The sequence below is a fragment of the Suricata suricatta genome, chromosome 4 (assembly GCF_006229205.1).
Source record: "Suricata suricatta isolate VVHF042 chromosome 4, meerkat_22Aug2017_6uvM2_HiC, whole genome shotgun sequence".
Lineage (NCBI taxonomy): Eukaryota > Metazoa > Chordata > Mammalia > Carnivora > Herpestidae > Suricata > Suricata suricatta.
In genome coordinates this window covers 32,474,576-32,484,247 of record NC_043703.1, presented here as the reverse complement: position 1 = coordinate 32,484,247, position 9,672 = coordinate 32,474,576, and the positions used below count along the sequence as shown (strand labels likewise).

At 37.0% G+C, this 9,672-nt stretch overlaps 1 long non-coding RNA gene across 2 annotated transcripts; it reads left to right on the top strand.

Annotated features, from left to right (window-relative positions):
- The first annotated feature begins 1,825 nt into the window (after window positions 1-1,825).
- Window positions 1,826-9,080, top strand: LOC115290544. Of its 2 annotated transcripts, none has more exons than XR_003908175.1 (4): window positions 1,826-1,881; window positions 6,396-6,460; window positions 7,253-7,295; window positions 8,946-9,080. It is a non-coding gene; the product is annotated as an uncharacterized LOC115290544 (long non-coding RNA). The 2 variants fall into 2 exon arrangements; XR_003908176.1 differs by lacking the exon at window positions 1,826-1,881 and adding an exon at window positions 6,074-6,124.
- The last annotated feature ends 592 nt before the right edge of the window (window positions 9,081-9,672 follow it).

The window sequence follows — 9,672 nt, the reverse complement described above, 5'->3', positions numbered from 1 at the left end:
CCCCCTCCCCATCAAGCCCTCAGTTCATTTTCAGTATTCAATAGTCTCTCAGGTTTTGTGTCCCTCTCTCTCCCCAACTCTCTTTTCCCCTCCCCTTCATCCTGGTCCTCCATTAGGTTTCTCCTGTTGTCCTGTTAGACCTATGAATGCAAACATATGGTATCTGTCCTTCTCTTCCTGACTTATTTCGCTTAGCATGACACCCTCAAGGTCCATCCACTTTCCTACAAATGTCCAGATTTCATTCTTTCTCATTGCCATGTAGTATTCCATTGTATATATATATATACCACATCTTCTTGATCCACTCATCAGGTGATGGAGATGGACATTTAGGCTCTTTCCATGATTTGGCTATTGTTGACAGTGCTGCTATGAACATTGAGGTGCATGTGCCTTAATGCATCAGCACTTCTGTCTGTATCACTTGGGTTAATCCCTAGCAGTGCTATTGCTAGATCCTATTTTTTTTTTAAGTTTTATTTACTTATTTGAGAGAAACAGAGACAGTGTGAGTGGGGGAGAGGATGAGAGAGAGGGACAGAGAATTCTAAGCAGATTCTGTGCTGCTAGCATAGAGCCCAATGTGGGGTTCGAACTCATGAAACCTGAGCTAAAACCAACAGTCAGACGCTTAACTTACTGAGCCACCCAGGTGCCCCATTGATCTTATTCTTTTGTTTTTTTTCTTTGAGATTTTTTACTTTAAAGTAATCTCTACACCAAATATGGAGCTCAAAGTCACAACCTGGAGATTAAGAATTGAATATTCCACCAGCTGAACCAGCCTAGTATGCCTTGGAGCTTGTTCTTTCTTTCTTTCTTTCTTTCTTTCTTTCTTTCTTTCTTTCTTTCTTCCTTCCTTCCTTCCTTCCTTCCTTCCTTCCTTCCTTCCTTTCTTTCTTCCTTTCTTTCTTTCTTCCTTTCTTTCTTCCTTTCTTTCTTTCTTTTTAGAGAGAGTGAGCAGGAGAGGGACAGAGAGAGAGGGAGAGAGAGAGAATCCCAAGCAGGCTCTGCACTGTCAGAGCAGAGCTTTATGTGGGACTCAAAATCATAAACCATGAATAAGATCATGACCTGAGCTGAAGTTAAGAGTCAGATGCTTAATGGACTGAGTCACTCAGGCACCCCTTGGATATTATTATCATTTTATTATTATTATTAATATCTTATCCTTAATGTGATAAAAATTCATTGGAGAATTTTAAACAACAAATCGTTTATTTTGGATAAAGATGATAAGGATGAATGTTTGACCACAGGTAGCTTTCTCCTTTTATTCCAAAGACTTCTCTGAAATAATAGTGAAGGAATAAAAAAGGCACAAAAGTTTAAGAACAATGAAAAAAGGAGAGAAGTAAGCAGGAGTTAAAGCATTACCACCTATTTTTGGAAAATGCAAACAGAGGAAGGTAACTGATTTAGATAGAAGTGGATAATTATAGTTTAAAGTATGTGCAGAGAGTACCAAAGATCAGTGAGTTAATTCTTATTGACCAGGACTTGAAGTCATGGGGTACTGGAGGGAGGGAGGGCAAGGGAAAGACCTAGAAATAGAGGGATTGGATGGAAGTTTGAATACAAAGCTATTAGTGTCAAGATAAGCCTGACCTGTCATGCATCAAGATGCTGTCCTCTCTGGCAAGAAAATGGGCATGCACTCTAGGGAGTATTTGAACTTGAGTAGTGAAGGAATGAGGGGCACATGGGAGAATGAAAGATGGATGTGCAACTTGGGGATGAAAATAGATTAATCTCAAGTCTGCAAACTGAGTGGAGTAATTCTCATTCCCTTTTAATTGCCTGTTGCAGGAACATTGGTCTTTACTACACAAGCAAGAAACTCAAGGAGACTTCTCGGGAGAAATAGAAAAACTCTAGGTAACGTACATCCACATAATTCCCTGATTATTCAGATTTCACTGGAACCCAGCACTTGATCAGTCCTGGACTGGATCTGGTTTCCAAGCATTTTTAAATGTAATCTATGAAATAATAATAATCAGACATTTGAGAAAAACCCTCACTTTAATCTTCCTAATTAAAAAAAAGAGAGATGAAAGCAAATAGAATAGAAAATCTTGGAGGAAACAGAGGTAAATGAAAGAACAACATAATTATTTGTTAAAGTCTTTAATATTACTAGGCAGATGAGGTATTGCCTATCTAACACAAGATAAGAAAACTATAAGAAAAGAAACAACAAAGAAAAAAGGTTTAGATGAAATGAAAAATACAACAAACTAGTTGGAAAATGAACCAGAATAAATCTTCCAAAAAATAGAACAAAAACCAAAATGGTGGGGAAAAAAAGAAAAGGAAAGACAATTCTTAGAGGACCAAGGTGTCTAACATTTAACTTAGAGTATTTCAGAGAGCTAAGAAAAGACAGGAGCTTGTGAAAAATATAATACAGGAACATTCCCCCCAATTAGAAGACATAAATCTTTAGATTGAGGAAGTTGACAGAATACCCAGGAGAACGAATGAAAAAGGACCTACTTCAAGACACACCACACTGACATATAAGAGCACCATCGTAGGAGAGGCTTCTAGAAGCTTCCAGAAATAGAAAAAACTAAGTGAAAGAGCATAATGTGCAACACACCATTCAACTTTTCAATTGTTATATTACTGACAAAAGGCAACAGAAGAATACTTACAAAATACCAGAGTAAATTATTTTCAGCCCTAAATTTTATATCCAAATTATCATCAAGTTGAAAGATAAAACAAGAGTATTGTCAGACATTTGAGTCATGCAGGATCTTAAAAAAATTATACCTTCAAGTAAAACCCAAAATATGTATAAAAATGTAACTACCCAGCTCTAGAATTAAACTATGTTTGAACAGACTCATGAAAACCCTGATAAGTTGTTTAGTAAGAAAATAGTAATATTACTATTGGGTAGGAAATGGGGAGGAGACATGGGGAATGGTGGTTGGTGTAGGAGAGCTAGGTCTTCACCAAACAAAAGGAAGCCACTAAAAATTATCCAAATTCACAAAACAAGAAATACCAATCATATTGTTTAAAAATATGGAAGTAAATGGCAGAAGAAACAAGAAAATACAACATAAAAAGTGATAACATAAGAACTTCTTCTTTTTAATGTTTATTTATTTTTGAGAAAGAGAGTGTGTGTGAGCAGGGGTGGCACAGGAGAGATGGAGATTTGTTGGACAAATCATCTTCGTGGGTATTAAGGGACAAAGTTACCCCAAGAGCAGTCCTAAGTGAGTTTAAATTCTCAATAAAAGTAGGTAATAGCCAAGGGAGGTTAGTAATAAAAATGAGAAAAAGTGGATGAATGGTCTGCATTCGTCAGGGCTTTTGACAGAGAAAAACAAATGACCAAAAAATGGAATGTATCCCCAACTCCAGGCTCTTGTGTACAAAGATTCACAAGGGGAAAAGAGCCTACCCCAGAAGGTGGTACAGGGACTTGTGACCTGTGGCTAGAATCCCTCTCTTGCACTGGCCCCACCGAGGGCATCTGTGAGCTTTTTATATTTGTCAGTTTCATACGCGTTGCTCCAGGTTTGTATTTTGTTATTTTACTTATTTTCTTTTCTTTAGAAGGATTCCCCAAACTGTATACATTTACGAACTCTGAAAAACCAGGATCCACCCTTGCTTGGAGGAATGGGTGGAATGGACTGCAGATAGTTTCAGTTAGTTTAAGAAAGTCAAGAGAGCATTCAGAGAACTGGTTGATGAAATAGGGGAATTTGCCAATGACGCATGGTGAGATTCAGAGAGAACACTGGAGAGAGAGAGAGAGAGAATCAGTTTCCCAGCAGACTCATAAATTACCATCAGCAGAGAAAAAGGGAAACACAGATCCTCAACGCTTTTCCTTGAAACAAAGCCTGTCACCTTTTGAAACTTTGAGTATGGTACTTACCTTGGTCTACTGGTTGAATGACTTGATGCAGAAAAGATAAAGATAAAAATAAACCATCCATTTCTTGGTGTGGGCAAAGAAAAAGTGCTAATTTAAAGGGAAAATAATACATTGATCTGCATTAAAATTGATAGCTGTTCCTCAAAGACAGCATTAGAAGAGTAAAAAAAAAAAAAATCAGGGGCGCCTGGTGGCTTGGCTGGTTAAGCACTGGACTCTTGGTTTCTGCTCAGGTCATGATCTCACGGTTCATGAGATCTAGTCCCTTGTCGGGCTCTGTGCTGATAGTGCGGAGCCTGCTTGGGATTCTTTCTCTACCTTTCTCTCTGCCCCTTCCCTGCTCTAAACAAACAAACAAACAAACAAACAAACAAAAGAAAAAAGAAGAGTAAAAAAACCAAGATACAGATAGGGAAAAGACATTACTTGCAATATTACATGCAATATTATACTAACCAGGAATTTGCACGAAGAATTATTAGGGGGACCTGGGTGGCTCAGTTGAGCACTGAGCTTTTGATTTTGGCTCAGGTCATGATGTGGCAGCCATGGGATCAGCCCTGCATCGGGGTCTGCGCTGGTGGGGATTTTCTCTCCTTCATTTTTTAATTGAGATGTAATTGACATAAAACATTAGATTTGTATCAGGTGTACAACATCATGAGTTGGGGTTTGTATCCACTATGAAACTATCACCACACTAAATCGAGTTGCAGCCATCACCACACATAGTTACAAAATTCGGTTTTCTTGTGATGAAAAGTCTTCAGATTTACTCTCTTAGCAGCCTTCAAATATACAGTACTGTTAACTGTTGCCACCATCCTGAGGACCTTATAATTGGACGTTTGGACCGTTTGATCACCTTCACCCCTTTTGCCCACCCTCTGCCTCTGACACCACCAACCTGTTCTCCATTTCTTTAAGAGTTTTGGAGGAGTTAAGGGACTCACTCCAGGTTACATAACTTGATACTGGTGGAGTACTGTGTTCTGACCCCTGGTCCACTGCTCCTCCACTGGGGAGAGAAAGTCTTCTGGAAAGTCTTGCTTAATCCTTTGCTTTTACCCCAGGTTGTACCCAAGTGGGTGCCTGCCCCTTTGTAAAAAGTAATTGTGAAAGCAATTTTCATTATTTCTTTCACTGGCTCATTTTTCTGGGGGTGTCCAGATTCCTGTAGGGATAAAATTTTTATGAATTATAATATCCCTTCATCTCCAGGATAAAAAGAAAAACTCTTGAGGAGTAAGAAGGAAGAGAAACATTCACTGCTAAGAAAGGTTCAGGTTGCAAATTTCTCTTGCTTATTTATCGAGGTTAAAAGTTAAACTGGATTAGGACAATCATATTTTTCTGACACATTGACTTGCTTCTTAAGAAAACATATTTAGCTTTTCTTTTTCATGAATCATTTCTGTGGAAGAGCCAGGAGTTATGTTCTTATGCTGAGTAGAAACACTGAAGGCCCCTTTGTGAGGGATTTAGCCAGCCACATGTATTTATTTGGCTCATTTTTCCCCCTCTGGGCTAAATCTTGATTTAAAATTTGTGTGTGGACCAGAAGGAGAGGCATTTGGGCTCATTTCTGTGATTTTCCACAGACAAAATTAGCACCAAATTTATGGGTCTGATAGCACTGTTTTCCAAGCCATGGGCAGGAAGTTTTTCTCTTTGTCATCATTTCCTTCTTTCCCAATTCCCTCCAGTTACTCTTTCTCCTGGTTCCCAAAATCTGGCTCATTTTGTGCTGGGGAGTAAGAAGAAATGGGGCTGAGAATAAAAGGAAGAGATGCCAACCTTTAGAATAACAACAAATCAATATTAAGGCATCTTCCCTTCAAATGGACTGCCCCACTCACAAAGCTGATTTATGCCGTCACATAAGGGACCTTTTGTTTCACGTGACCCTTTTGTTTGCAGAGGTCACAACCTCTGCATGTAGAAATTTCCCAGTATCATTATTGGAAGGTTTCAGGTATGAGGCACACTTTCCATTTAGGTTTTCAGTAGAATATAAATATGACTTTTTCTTTTGAAGAGAGAATTAAATTTCATATCCACCTAGTCAAAAATGGCCAGAAATTACGTATCATGACATTTCCCCCCTTCAAAATAGGGAAATAACTTTATGATTTTTATTCCAGTTGTAAATAATTTAGGAAATACACCTGTAAAGGAGAAAGCAAAAATTCTATGTAATCCTGACACTGAAAGGTAACGTTATAATTTTAATATATATTCTTCTTTTTAAAAATAGGGTCTTACCTTAAACATTGTTTTGTAACAAGCTTTTTTCAATTAAATGTATATTGGTCTTTTTATATGTCAATAAATATAAATTTATACTCTTAATGAATTCCATCTATAAATGTACCATCTTCATTTCATTTAGTATTGATAGACAGTTGGCTCTTTGTAATTTTTGTCAATGTGTGAATCCCTGTGATGAATAGCTTTATGTATAATACTCTGTGCTCTTTTCCAGTCCATTTCTTGGGACTAATCCTTAGAAAGAGAACTTCTCCATCAAATGACCTGTACATCACGAAGGTTTGTAATGCATTATCACCCAATTTCTTTCTAGAAAAGTTTCGCTGCCTTACCTTCTCACCCAGAATGTATGAAAATGATTTGTTTCCTTCATCCTCATCAGAGAAACATTTTCACTCTAAATATTCTTTCTCTGTCTACTAGGTAAAAGCACTTTATCCAATTGTTATGTTAACTTGAATTTGTTTATCAATGAGGCTGAATATCTTTTCTTATTTGCTATTTGTGTCTTAAGATGTAAATTCTCTTTTGAAATCTTTGCCCATTTTTCTATGAAACTATTTCTTTAAATTGATTTTTGAGAACTTCTGTATTAAGCATGGACTACCTTTTGCCCACCATGTGTTTTACATATTCTGTTTCTAGGTTTTGGTTGTCAAGGGTTTTGCTCTACATATTTCATTGGTATTTGGTCAAATCTACTGTCTTATCTTAATGATTTCTGACTTTGGGTGTCATGTTCAGAGAGGCCTCCTAAACTAATTTTTAAAGAGACATAATGAAATAAGTACTAGCCTCCTTGCACACTCAGTAATGGATAATATCAATAGATTAATGACAGAAGAGTCTGGATTACTGGAGGATTTCAGATTGGATATTTTTTAAACATAGAATTTTCAGAAATTTTTACTCATAGAGATTTACTTTCAGCAAATCAATGAAAGAATAAAAAAATCTGTAATTCACCATTACTTTGTGATTATAATTTGGTAGAACTTATTAGACTTAATTTACATTTAGGTATTTGTCATTGGTTGACATTTATTTTCTCTGTCTTTATTCTATACGAAGATATCCATTTTTGCTTTTCTGGTGGATATTCAGTTCAATTGAGGTAAGGCTGAATAAATGAATAATATTGAAAAGCACACTGCTTAAGTCTATTCAAAGTGATACAGTGACATCATAACAAAAATTAGGATATTTATACTTCATAAACTAATGTTTGAATTGACTTACTTATTGTTTCCATATTGCTTGCAGCAGGACTCCTACCTACCAGTGACTTGGCACAGGTTTCCATTTGCTTTGGTCCTCTCTTGGTTCTGTACATCTTTCTTGTTTGCATTATCTCTTTTTTTACATTGCAACCCATTAATAAAATGTTAACTTGAAAATCTGCTATGAAAACATTTCACAGTCTTGGATCCAATCTGTGTAATTTACTCAGGTTGTAGGTAGAGTACACAATACCTTCTAATTGTATCGCATCTAACCTGGGTCCTCATGAAAATTCAAGTGTGAAATGCTTTATATAGGATGACTGTGCTTTTTATCCAAAGTAGGATATTTTTAAGAGTAGAAGGATTATAGAGACCATTTAAAAATTTTTTAATGTTTACTTATTTTTGAAAGAGAGAGAAAGTGTGATCAGGGGAGGGGCAGAGAGAGAGAGGGAGACAGAATCCAAAGCAGGTTCCAGGCTCTGAGCTGTCAGCACAGAGCCAGACGTGGAGCTCAAATTCTCAAACCCAGAGATCATGACTTGAGCCGAAGTCTAACGCTTAACCAACTGAGCCACCCAGGTGCCCCAGAACTGTAGAGACTATTAATAAATAACAGGAATAAACTAGCAATGTCCTAGGCAAACCAGAACAAAGGATAACCCTATTTAGAGAAAGATTATAAACTACATATGAGAATATTGTCATAATTGAAAATAAACTCTTCTTGAAATTGCTTATTTAAGTATATCTGATAATGTTCTGACATAAGATAGATTCTATAGTAACACTTCAATCTGGTTATCTTTCATTCCATTTAAAGCTTCCTAGTCCCCATTCCTAATATGATATAATTTTTCTTTCTTCTTTACTTCCTTCCTTCTTTCCTTCTTTCTTTCCTTCTGTCCTTCCTTCCAGTCTCTCTCCATCCCTCTGTCCCTCCCTTTCTCCTTTCTTTTCTTCCTTCCTTCCTTCTGTCCTTCTTTCCTTCTTTCCAGTCTCTCTCCTTCCTCTCTCCATCCCTCTCTTCCTCCCTTTCTCCTTTCCTTTTCTTTCTTTCTTTCTTTCTTTCTTTCTTTCTTTCTTTCTTTCTTTCTTTCTTTCTTTCTTTCTTTCCTTCCTTCCTTCCTTCCTTCCTTCCTTCCTTCCTTCCTTCCTTCCTTCCTTCCTTTCTTCTTTCTTTTCTCCTTCCCTCTGTCCTTTCCTTTTTCCCCTCTTTTCTTTCCTTCCTTCCCCACAAGGTTGAGGAATGGAAGCTAAAAAAAGATTTATAGTAAGATACCTCAACTTGAAAAGGCTATGTTTATTTATTTAATCTGTGTATTTGCTTGTTTTTGATGATTATGAAATGTCTGTAAGCCACTAGTTATGGACTTACTGGGTTAGAATGTAGTTTGTGTATATTAAATATTAAGAACAGTAATAGCTAATGAGCAGTATAGCAGAGTATGAGTAAGCAGATAATAATAATAGTCATTCTACATATATTATTGTTAATCCTTATAAAAACCCTGTAAGGTACCATTAATCCCATTTTACAGATGAAGAAAATGAGGTTCACTAGCTTGCTGAAGATCACAAAGTCGGGATAAAAGAGAACCACTGTCTGAATCCAAACCCCATGATCTTCACTGTACAGTTTGTGTCTCTCTTAAGATATGGAAATTGCCCTTGTCTTCTCTCCATCATCATCTCAAATTTTCTCCACAATGATTAAAGACCTATAATTATAATATTGTGTGTCTTTTCCAGCAAAAACAAATACGTATTTATGCTGTCTATGGAGTCAATTTCCTGGTCTACCTGTTATGCCTGCTTCACCAACATGTTTAACCAAACAGAATTACAACATTCTTCCACAACTGATGGTTTTATACCAGGGACAGGAGTGATACTATTTACTCACTTAGCTATAGTAGTTCTGGAGGTTATAATGGACTAGCAAATAATAATTTCTTCCTAAAACAGATTAGAGATCTGCCTGTTCAGTTTCCAAAGATGGCAATCTGCCCTGGTAGCCAGTCTAACTGTAGCTCTTTCTACTGTACCCCACAGCCACAGCATCTCCATCTCCCTGAGCCCCATTTAGATAACAGGACTAACAGGTCCCTGATTTCTGTGGAATCAGTGCATAAAAACAGTCTGCTGAATGGTAATGACACGTTGATAAAGATAAACACAGCACCACTGATTACATGCAACAACAACATCTTACAAAGGGGACCTGCACTGATGTGTTAGTAATCAGGAGGGAGGCTAAATCAGAGC